This window comes from Pleurodeles waltl, chromosome 4_2 (genome assembly GCF_031143425.1).
Source record: "Pleurodeles waltl isolate 20211129_DDA chromosome 4_2, aPleWal1.hap1.20221129, whole genome shotgun sequence".
NCBI classification, from domain to species: domain Eukaryota; kingdom Metazoa; phylum Chordata; class Amphibia; order Caudata; family Salamandridae; genus Pleurodeles; species Pleurodeles waltl.
In genome coordinates this window covers 742,112,263-742,128,705 of record NC_090443.1, presented here as the reverse complement: position 1 = coordinate 742,128,705, position 16,443 = coordinate 742,112,263, and the positions used below count along the sequence as shown (strand labels likewise).

At 46.3% G+C, this 16,443-nt stretch overlaps 1 protein-coding gene across 3 annotated transcripts in view; it reads left to right on the top strand.

Annotated features, from left to right (window-relative positions):
* The window catches only part of BCAR3 (BCAR3 adaptor protein, NSP family member), a 167,645-nt gene that overhangs the window by 30,486 nt on the left and 120,716 nt on the right, over positions 1–16,443 (top strand). The window contains exon 1 of one of the 3 annotated variants that reach the window (XM_069232386.1): positions 14,959–15,071. The exons of the other annotated variants lie outside the window; for them this stretch is intronic. The gene's annotated coding sequence lies outside the window, so the exon portion shown is untranslated. Of the gene's footprint in view, positions 1–14,958; positions 15,072–16,443 lie in introns of those variants that run through there. 3 annotated transcript variants of the gene reach the window in all.

Below are 16,443 nucleotides of genomic sequence, written 5' to 3'. Positions count from 1 at the left end.
GGCTACTGGAATTAAGTGGTTCTCTTTCAGTGACATTTTCTGCAAAGTTTGTGAAAAAAAAATATTCCTAGCTCAAAGCGATCAAAAGTTAATAACAACGTGGCAGCCTGTTCCCCGGTCAGTGGAAGGTCATTTGCAAAAGCTAACTAGTCATTTTTAATATGGTAATTGCAGCATTTGGTTGTTAAACGGGTACTAATGAGGTGAAATCTTTGCCCAGATAGTGTTACCATGAGTAAAAATGACAAAATAAAGAATATTGCAAAATGTGCCGCATTATACAGTGTAATTTGTCTTTTCTTGCCGCATACGTTAGTCAAGTCAGCTGCTTCATTCGGTCCTTCCCTGCCGCATAATTCCAAAGGCCCTGATGCTACGCGAAGGAGGTACACAGCTGTCAAACCATTGCCTGGGTGAAAGGTGAAGAAAATGCAGTGGCTGCGGGTGGGCGGGTGCGTTGTGTGTGTGAGGGGGCTGATGGGTGAAGGGGCCGCGAGGAAGGTGGCGCAGGGAGTGAAAAGAGGGCGCTGAAGAGAGATGAGGGGTGGGATTTGCTGCGTGAGTGTTTCAGAAAGGATACGAGGACACAAAGAGTGTCCCTTTCTAACCAAGAGACTGCAGAAGAGAGTGGTGGGAACAGCACGAGTGATTGAGACACTCGGAAGGCCTGGCTCCTTTCGTAGGCAGTAGCAATATTTAATCCACACTGTGTTACAAAAGTTTACATTTCTTTGTGCGTATATGAACGCACACTCGCACAGTCCTAATCACCCGCTGTAGGAGGCCCCACAGGATTTATCTGGGGCCCCTTGTGTGCCACCCCTATAACTCACGGCTAGGGCCACCACCGACCTTCTCTTCGTGATTAATGCCCTTAAACCTTTACATGAAGTAAATCATGCATTCCCTCCTCGCGCCACTCCCTCGCCCCCCTCCCAGGATGTGACGTGCATCACATTGAATAGTAAGGAATGTGAGGAGATGATGGCCCCAGGAGTGATGAAGGTCACTGCTAAGTGGTGAGGTCACTGTAGTTACATCATGACCGTACTTGAATATTTACTGAGTTATTAGTTCTGCTCTCCTGCCCTGTTCCTCCTCAGGCGAGCTACCACAGTGCGGAGGTGGAAAAGGGAGAAGGGGCAGCAAGGGTCTGGGCCCCCACCTCTGGATTGGCAGTCATAAAAGGCAGCCATTAATCGTTGGCACACCCTCTACCCTGGTGCCACAGCACCTGCTGCACTGGTGCTAGATAACCTCTGACAGACAGCGGATGTGCTTCACATTTACATTTCAGGACCTGTTTTTGATCTTGCTGAATTTAACATTGGTTTGCCCCCGTTTATTCAACCGAAGACCCCCCCCCCCCCCCCATGGACGCACATTCGCCTACCGCCACGCGCTCGCACAGGCATATTTATGAAACATGCACATGCATGTTCTAGTTTGAGGACAAGGAATCCTATAACCCCGCGGTTACATTCCAGGTTGCTTTTTTAGGTCTGGCCTAGTGACAGCTTTAAGTGTTTCGATAGCCTCATGCCACCAACAATTCACGAATGAAAAATACGTATATATACGTATACGTATAGCTTTGGGTCAGTTCCCCTCATCCACCGGGTTGTTCAACTGTCAATCACATTTGGTTCACATGCTAAATCTGCCTAAAAAGAAGTGCACTTTAGTGCCGGGATTATTGGGTCCATGCTTAACTTTTCCAATTGTTCTTTCTTTTATATTCATTATTTGTTTTTGTCATCCTTGTGTGGTTAAAGTGTGTCTTCAGATTGCCGTAATTCACAGCCAATAGTACATTTTATTTGTGCAAATAAGAGTCCTGCGATGGGCATTGGAACAAAAGTTTTATTTACCTGTTCGCATTAAACCTGCCTAATAGGCAGCATATAGCCACCAGCTTTAGGCAGCAAAATGTTTTCTTTCTCGTTTATGTTCTATGTGCTTTTGTTGCATATGCTTGGAATGGAAATGACAAAATAACCGTTGCACCACTTTGCCAAGGCAAGGCCTGTTGGCTTTCCCAATGCTTCTTTTTGCGGTATTCGATCTCATTGAAAAGAGTAACCAAATTGGACTCTTTACATTCATATTAATAGTAACTTGTATTTCCAAGTAGCGCTTGTTAATGTGTATTGTATTACTAATTCTCAACTTGATGTGACTACCTATTGACTATGAAGGAAGAAATGCGCAGAGAGCTTGCCGAGATTCCTACTTGAAATCTCCAGGATATACAAAAAAAGCCCTGCAGATGCTGCATTAACCCCCTGGGCTACATTGCCAAGCATCTGATTAGAGGAAAACAGGAAGTGTGATCTGCCCAGTTATCTCTGTTGTTGTTATTGGGTGTCCGTCGACTCTTTGGCTCCAGTTACTACTTCCTAAACATCAGAAATGGCTTGCGCAATCCACCGCAGCTCTCGTCTCTGCAGTCCCGGTTCATTAGTTGCCATCTCTGATAAAGTGTGGGTTAGCCCTTAGGCTACAATTATTTGCTACTGTACAGGTCTTTCGTAACAGTCAATGTTCTTTACCTTTCTGGCCCCATCATGTTGTGGTTGGTGGAGGACATTTTGTGCGTTTTGGTTCTTCATTTACGTAGGTATTCTGTCTTTAGATGCGACTTTAGTTTAATGAATTCATACTTAAGACCCTGTTAATGGAGTCCTTATATATTCTTCCCCTCGTTCCATCGTTGTGCACCTGCTGCTTCGTTAACGCCCACTACAGAAGGATGATAACGTGTTTTGTATAACTTGTGTAACTATAGACTTGTTTTTATAGTGTTTTGTAGTTAATGCGTTGGGAGCCTCGTTTTGCAGGGGGTGGTTTTGGAGAGGGTGCCGTTAAGGGGTTTATATTGGCGTGGAGAGGCGGGGTTGGACAGAGCTGTATTTTTAGGGTATTTCGCTATTTAAATATTTGTAGAGTTAAAATTGAATTTATTATTTGTTTAGCAGCACCTCTCTCCTTTCATACCCCCTCCGAGTCAGCAGCCACCCCCACCACAGTCTCACTCCCCCAGCTAATAATGGGTTGATCCGCCTGACAGTGATTCATATCGCCGCTAAGCGGGAAAAGTACTGAGTCACTGATGGAAAGCACAATGCTCAGGTCTTGTCTAGTCAGCACTAAGAGTGTGTCTGCCATTACCTCATGACTGTACAGCCGTGACACCTGTGCGGGGCCGGAGCTCAGAGGCACACTGCACGCATGCGACCCCTGGTGTGTGTCTAAGCGCACACTGCATGCATGCGACCCAAGGTGTGTGTCCTAGCATACACTGCATGCATGTGACCCCAGATGTGTGTCCTACTCTGGTCCTAGCGTACACTGCATGCATGTGACTCATAGTGTGTGTCCTAGCATACACTGCATGCATGTGACCCCAGGTGTGTGTGCTACTCTGGTCCTAGCGTACACTGCACGCATGCGACCCCTGGTGTGTGTCCTAGCGCACACTGCATGCATGTTACCCAAATTGTGTGTCCTAGCATACACTGCATGCATGTGACCCCAGATGTGTGTCCTAGTCTGGTCCTAGCGTACACTGCATGCATGTGACTCCAGGTGTGTGTGCTACTCTGGTCCTAGCGTACACTGCATGCATGCAACTCCAGGTGTGTGTGCTACTCTGGTCCTAGCGTACACTGCATGCATGTGACCCCAAGTGTGTGTGCTACTCTGGTCCTAGCGTACACTGCATGCATGTGCCCCCAGGTGTGTGTGCTACTCTGGTCCTAGCGTACACTGCATGCATGTGACTCATAGTGTGTGTCCTAGCATACACTGCATGCATGTGACCCCAGGTGTGTGTGCTACTCTGGTCCTAGCGTACACTGCACGCATTCGACCCCTGGTGTGTGTCCTAGCGCACACTGCATGCATGTTACCCAAGTTGTGTGTCCTATCATACACTGCATGCATGTGACCCCAGATGTGTGTCCTAGTCTGGTGTTAGCGTACACTGCATGCATGTGACTCCAGGTGTGTGTGCTACTCTGGTCCTAGCATACACTGCATGCATGCAACTCCAGGTGTGTGTGCTACTCTGGTCCTAGCGTACACTGCATGCATGTGACCCCAAGTGTGTGTGCTACTCTGGTCCTAGCGTACACTGCATGCATGTGACCCCAGGTGTGTGTGCTACTCTGGTCCTAGCGTACACTGCACGCATGCGACCCCTGGTGTGTGTCCTATCGCACACTGCATGCATGTGACCCAAGTTGTGTGTCCTAGCATACACTGCATGCATGTGACCCCAGATGTGTGTCCTACTCTGGTCCTAGCGTACACTGCATGCATGTGACCCCAGGTGTGTGTGCTACTCTGGTCCTAGCATACACTGCATGCATGTGACTGACCCCAGGTGTGACTGCTACTCTGGTACTAAGGTACATGCATGTGAGTCCAGGTGTGTGCTACTCTGGTCCTAGCATACACTGTATGCATGTGGCCCCAGGTGGTTGCTACTCTGGTACTAGCATACACTGCATGCATGTGACTCCAGGTGTGTGTCATAGCGTACGCTCCCGCATGCATGTGACCCTAGATGTGTGCTACTCTGGTTCTAGAGTGCACTGCATGTATGTGACCCCAAGTGTGTGCTACTCTTGTCCTAGCTGCTTTGAATCCTGCAGGACTATGAAGTTGAACAAAAATAGCAACACTATAACATCAAACTTGCTAATGAAATTGATACAAAGTTGCAGAATTTTTGTTGGCTGCTTCATTTAGTTATTTCGAATCTTAAAATGAATGTGTATGCTAGATGCATTCTAAAAGTGCTAGGTTGATTGTGGTAAATGGGGTGGGGGTCTCCAGCTGCCTTCTGTTATTCCAGAACAAGTAAGTTGTGGGTTACATTGACTGAAGTCCTTTAAATCAGCAGTTCTAAATCTTTTGACTTCTGTGGACCCCTACTGAATCATTAATGGAATCCGGGGACCCACACTATGCCCTTATTGGAAGCCTGGAACCCCCAGCCTAAGCAATTTCTATGATTTGGACCTCAATACAATACATAAAAATGTAAAATCAAGTATATGCAAACAAATGCTCAAATGTTAAAACTTTTATTCTATATTTCACAATCACAAATAAAAAAATGAGATTTTGCAATGTTGGTAACTTCTTTGTATGTACTTTATTCCTTTAGACGACGAATTTAATATTATTTAATTTTGTAAACAGTTGTGGACCCTTTGAGTAGGCCTTGTTTACCCCCAAGGGTACTTGGACAACAAGTTAAGAACAAGTGATTTAAATAATCAGTAATGTGGCACATCTAACACATGGCAATAGAGATTCAGCAAGTACAACTTCTAAACAGTTGCCTATTGGTGTGTAGTCCACATGGATATGAAAAGTGATGGCCATGTGATCATTAGATTGAGTTTCACAGGATTGATCAAACACAAGTCTGATTATGTGCCACTAATATCTGCACGTAGTTCTGGTGCTCCTTTGGGGTGTGGCTTGTAGAGGTAAGGACTGGTAACAAAAATAAGGGTTTACACACAGGTTTGCGTTGTATCGAGGAACGGGATTGAAAGGGGCGAGGCGCTAAGAACAAAAACCCACCAGTGGAGCTGTGGTTGGGTTTAGAGGTTGAAAAGAGTGTAGTGCTGCCAATCACGATTGCCAGCTAGGGCTCAAGTATAGTGAGGTTGTTGTCTGGCTGGTAGGGTGATTGGGAGCTCACTCTATACACAAAGTATCAGGGGCACAGTAAATTAAACGGGCATGTCCTAGCAATCGCCATTCAATTGCCATTTTTAACTGTTCCCCCACAGCACCATGCCAGGCTCTTCAGCGGGTACAAAAACCCTATTGTGGCCCGCTCGTTCACTTCCTCAAGATAATGAGGTTTCATAAAGGACTCCGTACACCTTCAGTTTTTAGAAGCAATGTACAAAATTAATAAAATATAGATCTGAGACATGTATAGCAAAGTCACTTATCAAAGACCCTAAGGAAAACAACATGCCACCATTGACTGAGGGAGTTTGCGCAATTGGTGGGAGGTCCTTATTACAGGTAAGTTTAACTATATGATTAACTAGAGGTTAGCCGGATAAACATAGCGGTTGTACAGAGACTATGGAGTTCATTATGAACACGGCGGGATTCCAACATAGACCGCCAGCCCCCTTGAGACCCTGTGAGACCCTGCCGGCCGTATAACAAACATTCCACTGGGCTGGCCAGCGGAAGGCTGGGCCAGGACATTGACGACGGCTCCAGATGGAGCCGTCGTCAATGCCGCAGTGCGGTGGGTGCAGCAGCACCTGTTCTGCAGAACACTGCCCGAACCTGCGCGACAGGGCTGTGCACGGGGGCCCCGGAGTACCCCTTCCGCCAGCCTTTTCCTGGTGGTGAAACCGCCAGGGAATGGCTGGCGGAACAAGGGTTCTTCATCCGGAGAGCGCTGCCCTGTCGGATGAAGAATTCCGCCATCGTCAGGCTGCCTGTCAGTGGTAGCCTGGCGGTGGTGGAGGGCCTATGTGCCACATTTTCTGAAGCTCACATGGCGTGGCGCAGTTTAGCACTGCATGCGCATATCTTACCATCAGTAAGTGCGCTGACTCAATCTTTTGCGTCATGAGTGAGCTCCCACACAAGATGTGAGCCTTGGGGCGTGAATGTACATGTAAGAGGTCGCTGTGAGCAGTGGCATCGGTTTTGTTGACTTACAGAGTATAATTTTCTCTCCCAGGGCTGTTCACACATTAAAACCTGCATGCATGCGTCAATTTCCCCACACCTCCTGGCCCTCCCCCAAAACACACACACACCATGGAACGTTTACAACAAACAACTGGAGTGGGGAAATACTTTAGGGCATTGTAAATTGGGGCGCAGGCCGGGTGCGCTATTGTCAGTGCATTCTTGTTGCAGGCTCTCACAATCCTGCCCCTAGTGTGATGCTTTCACGAGTTTAAAGTGCATTACTCGCAATCAGATGATTGCTTTCCAGGCTCTCGTGTCACATGAGGGTGGCTCGAGAACGTGTCCAAACAGGTGATCAGAAATTTAGGTCCAGGTAAAACGCTCGCAACCAGCATGTCTTAGAAAAATGTGTGATGTGTCTTCCTGATTATAAACTGTATTTATATAGCACTTACTACACTTGAGGCATTGAAGCACTTTACGTTAGTAGCACGCTACTCCAGAACCTAGAGTTAGAGGGTAGTAGGTAGTAGCTCCAAGTAAAGAGATCCATTGGTCCTCACTTTGTCTGACATTCTCCCAACTCTTGCCATCCTCCCCGTCTACAGATCCATTGAGGACATTGAGGTTCCATGTAGAAAGAGACCTCTCGGTATACATTCCTTCATAGTGTAGATCTTTGCTGCTCAGCGCCTGTTCTCTCTGCCACTCTTCCCCCAGTGGGGTCTCTGGCTTCTCTGATGCCACCCCCTTCACCGCTCCAAAGCATATGACTCGCCATCGTATTCACTTAGTTTCTTCATCCACACAATGTCCAATTGACGAGTGGCACTTGCGAGTCCACACTTCTGTGAATACTCTCTGTGTTGAGCCTCCTGGATTGCTGCAGATGTGTCTGCCTTCATCAAGCCTCTTAGAGGAAACAAACATGTCTTTGTTGCTTTTTTTTTAAAGCCACTTCCTTTTATGTATCCTTCTATCTGGGAGGTTACTACAAGTACATAAAATCTTCATTCAGAATTCTACTGCGAGGTTGTGTGTCTTTCACAGTACACAGAATTTTGCCCGTGGGGGGCACCAATGCTGGTTTAAATGGTCATTCAAAATCCAGAAGAGTTAGCCAAAGTTTAGCTGACTCCTGTCTCCTCCACATTCCTCTGGATTGTGCTCTCTGGTGGGGCTACAGAATTTATTTGCTTTCCTCTTGCATATGAATGTTTCCATCTTAGAATGCTCCCGGAGCAGGTGCACTGCTATATCCAGTCCACCAGGTTTCAGTTTTGCTGTTGTATGGAGCATGGCAACAACTCCTTGGCTTCTTCCACAGCCCTATCTCTCATCACTCCTCTGCAAAAGTTGGCTAGCTGTATTATTGCACCAAGTGGAAGGGGAGCACATGCCAGTGAGTTTCTCTGCTGCTGCTGTCTTTGGTTTTCAACAACTTGCCCTCTGCCGCTTACCGTTCCACCCTCGACCAGTGTCAGGCTTAATAGCGCCCACTCCACATGGCCAGGTATTGCCGAGGCCTCCTGCCAAATCCCTCCCAAAACCGACCTCCCGCATGATACCACATCACCTTAGACAATACAATTCACATTCTTGGGTTAGGGGTCGTAAACCCACAGCCTTATTTTATTTACAACATATACGTCAACCATCAATCAACAATATTTATGCAGTAACTCCCATCATATTTACATAATAATTTATATTTGTAGATGCCTAGCCTTAACAGAGTACGCTAATACATCAGATTTCCTAGCATTAACTAAAGTCAGTTCCTGCGTATCCAAAAATCAGTGACTGCGTATGAGAGCATCACTGAATCCTAAGGTGACACCCAGTCCCTGTGCCCCCCCACCCCATGGCTAGAAGGCCCAGGGGTATGCTTTCCATACAGGACCATCCTACTCCCTCCCCAAATTCTCCTGGGTGTACTCGTGTGCAGGGGACCCAACTACCCACCACGATACCTACCCTCCACCCTCAGACTCTACTCCCCCCAAGGGCCAGTTCTAGTTTCAAAACCTTCATGCATGCATGCGTGGGTGGGTGGCCCTAGGGACTAGATGCCAGCGACCACTCGCAACCCCGCGCCCCTGGAAGTCATCTTCAATTCCCAGCAAGCACCCCTTGGAGGATCCCATTACTTTGCCATTCTGCTCAGGTAAGAAAAAGGTACCTAACTGTCTCACCTATCATGATCTTACCCAGCAAGTCACGTATAGAAGACCGGCTATCTTGTCTCCCACAGTCGCTCTCCTACCAAGGGCAGTGGACCAACTAGGCAAGGAAGTTTTCTAACAACATATCATTCCCAACCTGTGAAAGATAATGCCCATCTTGAAAGGAGAAGCACTCCCCCTGAATATAGCCATGTGGAATGACAGCCAACCTACGTGATCTGAACAGTTTGGCAACCTTGTTATTAATTCTCTTCACCGACTCCTAGCCATTAACTCCTTCCCTGTCATGGACGTAACGGTTTCGTCCTTGACTGCGTTGCTGAGGCACCAAGGATGTAACCATTACGTCCAATGACCGGCTCATGGGGGGAGCGCTAGCACTCCCCCCATGAGCCTCCCTCGCACCACCCATGGGCAGGGATAGAAGGGGAATTGCTTCCCGTTCCACACCCGCCCCGTGACGTCTGATGACATCAGCGTGCGATCGCACACTGGCCTCATCCGTGGCCGCCCCCACTGCGCTGGAAGCATGGCTTCCACCGCGATCGGAGACCCGATCCTGGGGCAGGGGACCGCACAGTCATGAAAGGAAAGGAAAGGCCTCTCCATTCCTTTCATGTCTCTTTGAGCATTTCTGCTCCCCGAACGTGGTGCGATCGGGCAGCAGAAATGCCCACTAGACACCAGGGATGTTTTGTTTATGTTTTTGGATTTATGCATACGGGGAGTGTCCCCTTAGGCAAGGGCCACTCTCCAGGGGGACAATATATTATTAGACCTTCTCTGCCCCCCGGGGTCAGATCGGCCTATTTTAATGAGGCTGATCTGCCCCCAGGGGGGCAGAAGCCACTAGACGGCAGGTAATTTTTTTTTTTAACATTAAAAATGAAGGTGAGCGACCTCTTGTGCAAGGGTCGCTCCACTGGGGGGCAAATTTATTTTAGGCAACTTCTGCCCCTCTTGGGGGCAGAAACCACTAGGCACCAGGGATTTCTTTTTTTTTTATTTCTTACAAATGGGGAGCGACCTCTTAGGCAAGGGTCACTCCCCTGTGGGGGCAAGTTTATTTTAGGCCATTTCTGCCCCCTTGAGGGCAGATCGGCCTATTTCTATTAGGCCAATCTGCCACCAAGGGGGGCAGAAACCACTAGACACCAGGGATTTTTATTTTTTTGCATCAATTTCACGCAAGGGGAGCGATCCCTTAGGCAAGGATCATTCCACTGGGGTGCACATTTATTTTAGGATATTTCCGGCCCCCCTTGGGGGCAGATCTGCCTATGTTTATCAGGCCGATCTGCCCCTGGGGGGCAGAAACCACTTAGGCACCAGGGATTGTTGTGTGTGTATGTGCGTGTTTTGTTTGAGGGGGCAGCCCCTTGGGCAAGGGTCGCTCCCCACGGGGGCACATTACTGTTGGCCATATCTGCCCATCAGCCTATTTTTGAAGGGCCCATCTTCCCCCAAGGGGGGCAGAAAGCCCACCAGAGACCAGGGAAGATTTTGTGTTCAAAAAAAGAGGGTGGGGGTATGGCCATACCCCACCCCAAATAAATGGGGCCAAAGTTGTTCTGCCCAGAGGTGGGCAGATGGGGCAGTTAACCCCGATCCACTCCCTGGGGGGGCAGAAAGCCTACTAGATGCCAGGGAATTTAAAAAAAAATAGTGGGGTGGTGGCTACCAACCAGTATGGGCATGCCTCCACCCCAACTAAAGGGGGTAACAGTCTTTCAGCTCTCCCCCGCACACTAAAATATCTTATCCCACGACAAGCAAGAGGACATTTTATTATTTTTGGTTTTGGTTTTACATTTGGGCCATGAGGGCTTGTCTAACTCTCAAAATCGTCCCAATTGGAATAGTGAGGTCTGCACGTTTTGGATTTAGGGACGCTGCCATCTAGAAAAATCTACGAGACCTAGACTCATCTGAAAACTAAACATCCACTTCAAAAGACCTATGCAGTACCTTCAAATCCACTTGTTAGATCGGTAAATGAAACCCAGAATGAACTAGTCCCTAACTAATTCCCCAGCACAAATTCCATGCAAGTAACCCATGCCATTCCATGTGCAATGGAGTTAATATCGGAATTCAGTGAGAAAGAGATTAAACAAGTTATTCTCCTCCAAAAGCCGCACAAGGCTGCAGGCCCAGACGGTATCCCTTCAGACGCTTACCGTAACCAGCTAACGTTATGGCTACCTGCTCTAGCCCGTCTATTCAACAGTGTTTGGCACCACAAGGTAATCCCTACTTCTTGGAAGAAATCAATAATTGTTCCAATTCACAAAAAAGGGCCTCGGGACATGGTGTGCAATTACAGGTCTATCTCACTGCTTGATAGTGTTGGAATTTTTTTTGCCAAAATGATTCAGTCGCGCCTAGACCAATGGCTAGAGGATGGAGATTTAATATCAACACATCAAGCTGGTTTTAGAAGAGGCCAAAGTACAACAGATCAACTTTTTAAGCTAAACATGATCTGCGCTAAATACGCCACCCTAAAAGATTGTCCATTATATCTGGTCTTTGTGGATCTTCAAACAGCCTTTGACAGCGTAAACCGCCAAATATTATGGCAGTTATTGTCGGAAATGGGTATACAGGGAAAGATTTTAAGGCTGTTAATTCTACTGCATACAGGAAATACTGCCAGGGTCAGATATACTACGAGAAATGATTATACGGCAGAAATTCCAATCGAGCGAGGCGTAAAACAAGGCTGTGTCTTGGCCCCAACCTTATTCAACTGTTATATAAATGAAGTAAGTCAAGACCTGAGGGAATTAAATCTGGATGTGCCAAAACTAGCCAATGAAAGTATACCTATCCTGCTCTTTGCTGATGACGCTGTATTACTGGCAAGAACGGAGATAGCAATGCATCGACTACTCAGGGGTTTCGAATCATTTTGCACCTCAAGGAGCATGGTAATCAATGAGGCGAAAACAAAGTTTATGATTCTTAACCAAAAACAGACGATGCAATCGACCTTTAGGGCAAACATCAAGCCTTTGGCCCGAGTGGCTACTTATGATTACCTGGGTTGCAGATTGGACGGAAAACAGACATGGAAACCACAAATTTATAAAAGTAGCATCTCCGTGGCCCAACAAGCTGGAGCAGTACTCAGATTTGCAAAAGCTACAGGCAACCATTCTGTGAGTTCTGCACTGCTCGCATACAAAACAAAAGCAAAAGCAGCAGCACTTTACAGCGCAGAGATCTGGGGATTCAGAAAGACTCCATCAATTCAAGTAATCGAGAATCATTTTTTACGCCGTTTACTTTGTTTAGGCAATGCCACACCAATGAATGCAATAAGAATTGATCTACAAATGAGAAAGGTTGAGGACTGCATTGCTCTGGCTCCAATAAGATACTGGATCCGTATTTGGGCAAAAGAGGAACTCAAACCATATAGAGAGGTACTTATGGACATTATGAAGCTACAAAGTCATCAGAAATTGCCCTGGTTCAAACACATCTCAACTACCCTGGCTGCTATCGGCCAGGAAGACCTCTGGCTCCATCCAGAAAAAATCAGAAGGCCTAGTTTAGCTGTCATAAAAAAGGCATATTGGGAGCAAAAGACTGAGAGTATGTGTGAGACACTTAGCCCTTTATTTAAGCGTTACATTTTGTTTAACCAAGAGCTTAAACCAGCAATATTCATAGACAGTATTTATCCGGAGGAAAAAAGGGTTCTCTATTTTAAATTCCGCATGGGTACTCTACCAGTGATGGCGGTGATCAACAGATGGCAACCCGTTCCTCCGGGTAGATTAGAATGTTGCCCATGTCTCCATGGCGGCCAAGAAACACTTTCCCATTTCCTTTTATTATGTCACTTCACGCTTAAACTCCGCAAATTGTATTTACGTCCACTTTTTAGATCCTACGGAGTTAGGAAGTGCAATGAGGGGGAAGTGTTATGTAAGCGATCAGACGCGAAACACATTGTGACAAAGGTTTCAACTTATATATTGGAAGCATGGAAGTTACGTTCATCAATGCACCCACAGTTGGCACAAGCATAACTGCTCGTGTTATCCCATAGCTATCTAGCTTGGGAACTCGGTGCAGGGTGTTATAAAACTGGGTTAGGCCTTGGGCTTCTACTAAACGGTTGGCAGGCACCGTAAGGTCCCAAATGACTTGTGCCAGAACAAGATATTTAAATTTTAGATTTATAATGTTTTTCTAGAATAAGTTAAGTTTTATGCAAATTATGGTTATACACTAAGTTTTATGATAATGCAGGGCAAATCGGATACATTTCGGCACATGTTAAATCAATAATTCAAGCACTGTTTTCCCTTTCTATTGAGACGTTTTATTCAATGTGATTTTTACCGAGTGTGATGGACTGATATTTATTGTGTGATTATTATTATGGCCGGATAGGCTAACAACAATTAAATAAATGGAAATGGAAATGGAAAACTAAACATCTGGGTGCGTCCAGGGTGGTGTGCTTCACATGCACCCTGCACCATTTTCTTACCCACGATGCCCTGCAAGCCCTACAACTTTGCTGGAAATCACACATTTTTCCCACGTTTTTGTGATGGAACCCTCTGGAAACTGAAGGGAATTCTGCCCCACTGGTTAGCCTAAAGATGTTTTTTTTCCAAACTGCCCTTTTGGACCTGCTTTGGTTCCCCCTCACTTTCGACATGTTTTTGGCTCTTCCCTGTCGCAGGCACTTGGCCCACCTACACAAGTGAGGCATCATTTTTACCGGGAGACTGAGGGGAACGTTGGGTGGTAGAAAATTGGTCCCAGTGCGGTGATCCCACACAGAAAGGTGGGAAAAATGTGATTTTTTTTAGCTAAACTTGAGGTTTGCTGAGGATTCTGGGTAAGAAAACACTGGGGAATCCATGCAAGTCAAACCTCCCTGGACTCCCTCGGGTGTCTAGTTTTCAGAAATGTTTGGGTTTGGTAGGTTTCCCTATGTAGCTGCTGAGCCCAGGAGCAAAAACGCAGGTGCCCCCCAGCAAAAACAGGTAGTTTTGTATTTGATAATTTGATAATTTTGATGTGTCCACTTGGTGATTTGAGGCATTTCCCTTTGAGTACACCAGGCCTACCCACCCAAGTGAGGTACTATTTTTATCGGGAGACTTGGAAACGCTGGGTGGAAGGAATTTGTGGCTCCTCTTAGATTCCAGAACTTTCCATCACCGAAATGTAATTTGTTTTTGGCCAAATTTTGAGGTTTGCAAAGGATTCTGGGTAAGAGAACCTGGCGAGAGCCCCACAAGTCACCACATTCTGAATTCCCCTAGGTGTCTAGTTTTTAGAAATGTCCAGGTTTGGTAGGTTTTCCTAGATGCCGGCTGAGCTAGTGTCGCGCCGCACGGTGCGGCGCGAGCCGAGAGCTCAACTCAAGCCGGGCGTTCGGCTCGGGCCGCACACCGCGTCTTGAAGATGCGGCGCGCCCCCAGCCTCTCCTGCGCTTATCGAGGCCCCAGACATAGCATGGGGCCTCGTTCTACTTTCTGCTCTCCACTATGCTGGGGTCTATGACCCCTCTTACCTGTCTTTTCGTTTCTTTTCTCTTTTTCTTCTTTTTTCTTCTTTCCTGCAGTCTTTTGTTGTGCCTTTCTTTATGTCTTTTCCCCCTTCCCAGATTCCTGTTCTTTCCCAGCATTCCTTGTTCCCTATTCTCTATGGTTCCTGTTCTATTCTGTTCTATGTGTTGTTTCCCTGTCTAAGATGGTGTCCTTTTACTTCCTGTGGGTCACTTCCTGTTTTTTAGTATATAAGGGCTGTGTTTTCTTCTTTCTTTGCGCTGCAACACTTTCTGCTCAGTTAGTGTCTTCGCTCCTGATTTCCTCACCTTTTGGTTCTGGATTTCAGCATTCTGTGTTTCCTGACTTTTGCTCCTTTTGGATTCCTGTTTGTTTGTTCTTGTTTTTTCCAGGAATCTTCCTGTTTGGAGGTTTTTTTTCCCTTTTTCTAAGGGGTTTTTTCCTCTGGCGCTATTTTCTGAAGGGCACGGTCTGTTCTTGGCGTCTCCATTGCCTACAGCACCGTGGCTACCAGAAAGAGTCGCCCCTTTCTGGGCCAAAGTCGAACATTGAAGATCCACGCCACCAGATCTGCAAATTCCAGGCGCAAACAGCACGTGAGTCGTGACAGCTAGAGGCCAAAATCCACAGCTCGGCACTTTGCAAAAAACAGGTCAGTTTTCTTTAGGAAAATGTGATGTGTCCACATTGTGTTTTGGGGCATTTCCTGTCGCCGGCAGAAGGCCTTCCCACACAAGCGAGGTACCATTTTTATCAGGACCACATCAGGGAAAATGTGATGTGTCCATGTTGCGTTTCCTGTCGCGGGTATTAGGCCTACCCACACAAGTGAGGTACCATTTTTATCGGGGCCCTGGGGAAACACAGAATAGAAGAACAAGTGTTATTGCCACTTGTCTTTCTCTACATTTTTTCCTTCCAAATGTACGACCGTGGGTAAAAAAGACGTCTGTTTGAGAAATGCCCTGTAATGGACATGCTAGAATTGGGACCCTGGAATTCAGAGATGTGAAATAACCACTGCTCCCCAACACCTTATTTAGTGCCCATTTTGGAAGTACAAAGGATTCCTTGATACCTATTTTTCGCTCTTTATATTTCACCAAATTAATTGCTGCATATCCGGTATACAATGAAAACCCATGCAGTTCATTTATTGGCTTTGGGTGCCTAGAGTTCTTGATGAACCTACAAGCGTTATATATCCCCGCAACCAGAAGAGTCCAGCAGACTTAACGGTATATTGCTTTTAAAAATCTAACATGGCAGGAAAAAGTTACAGAGTAAAACGTGGAGAAAAATTTGAGTTTTTGCACCGCAATTTCAATATTTTTTTATTTCAGCTGCTATTTTCTGTAGAAAAACCTTGTAGGACCTACACAAATGACCCCTTGCTGAATTCAGAATTTTGTCTACTTTTCAGAAATGTTTAGCTTTCCAGGATCCAGCATTAGTTTCACATCCATTTCTGTCACTAACTGGAAGGAGGCTAAAAGCTCAAAATATAGTAAAAATGTCCCAGTATAATGCCAAAATTGTGTTGAAAAATTTGGTTTTCTGATTCAAGTCTGCCTGTTCCTGAAAGCTGGGAAGATGGTGATTTTAGCACCACAAACCCTTTGTCGATGCAATTTTCAGGGAAAAAAACACAAGTCTTCTGCAGCCCTTTTTTCCAAATATATATTTATTTTTTAATGAAATTGTCACTGTATTTTGGCTATTTTCTTGGCCCCTCCAGGGGAACCCACAAACTCTGGTTACCTCTAGAATCCCTAGGATGTTGGGAAAAAAGGAAAAAAAAATTGGGGTGGGTAGCTTATGTGGTCAAAAAGTTATGAGGGCCAAAGCGTAAACTGCCCAAAAGGCCTGGCACCTGAAGGGGGAAAGGCCTGGCAGGGAAGAGGCTTAGGGCTTTGACTGAAAGGCCGCAACTCCACTGAAACTGGGGGATGATGTTCAACCAGGGAAGCACTGCATGTGGAAATTTCTTAGCCAGCCAACTAACTTCTGAGACCACCAGCTCA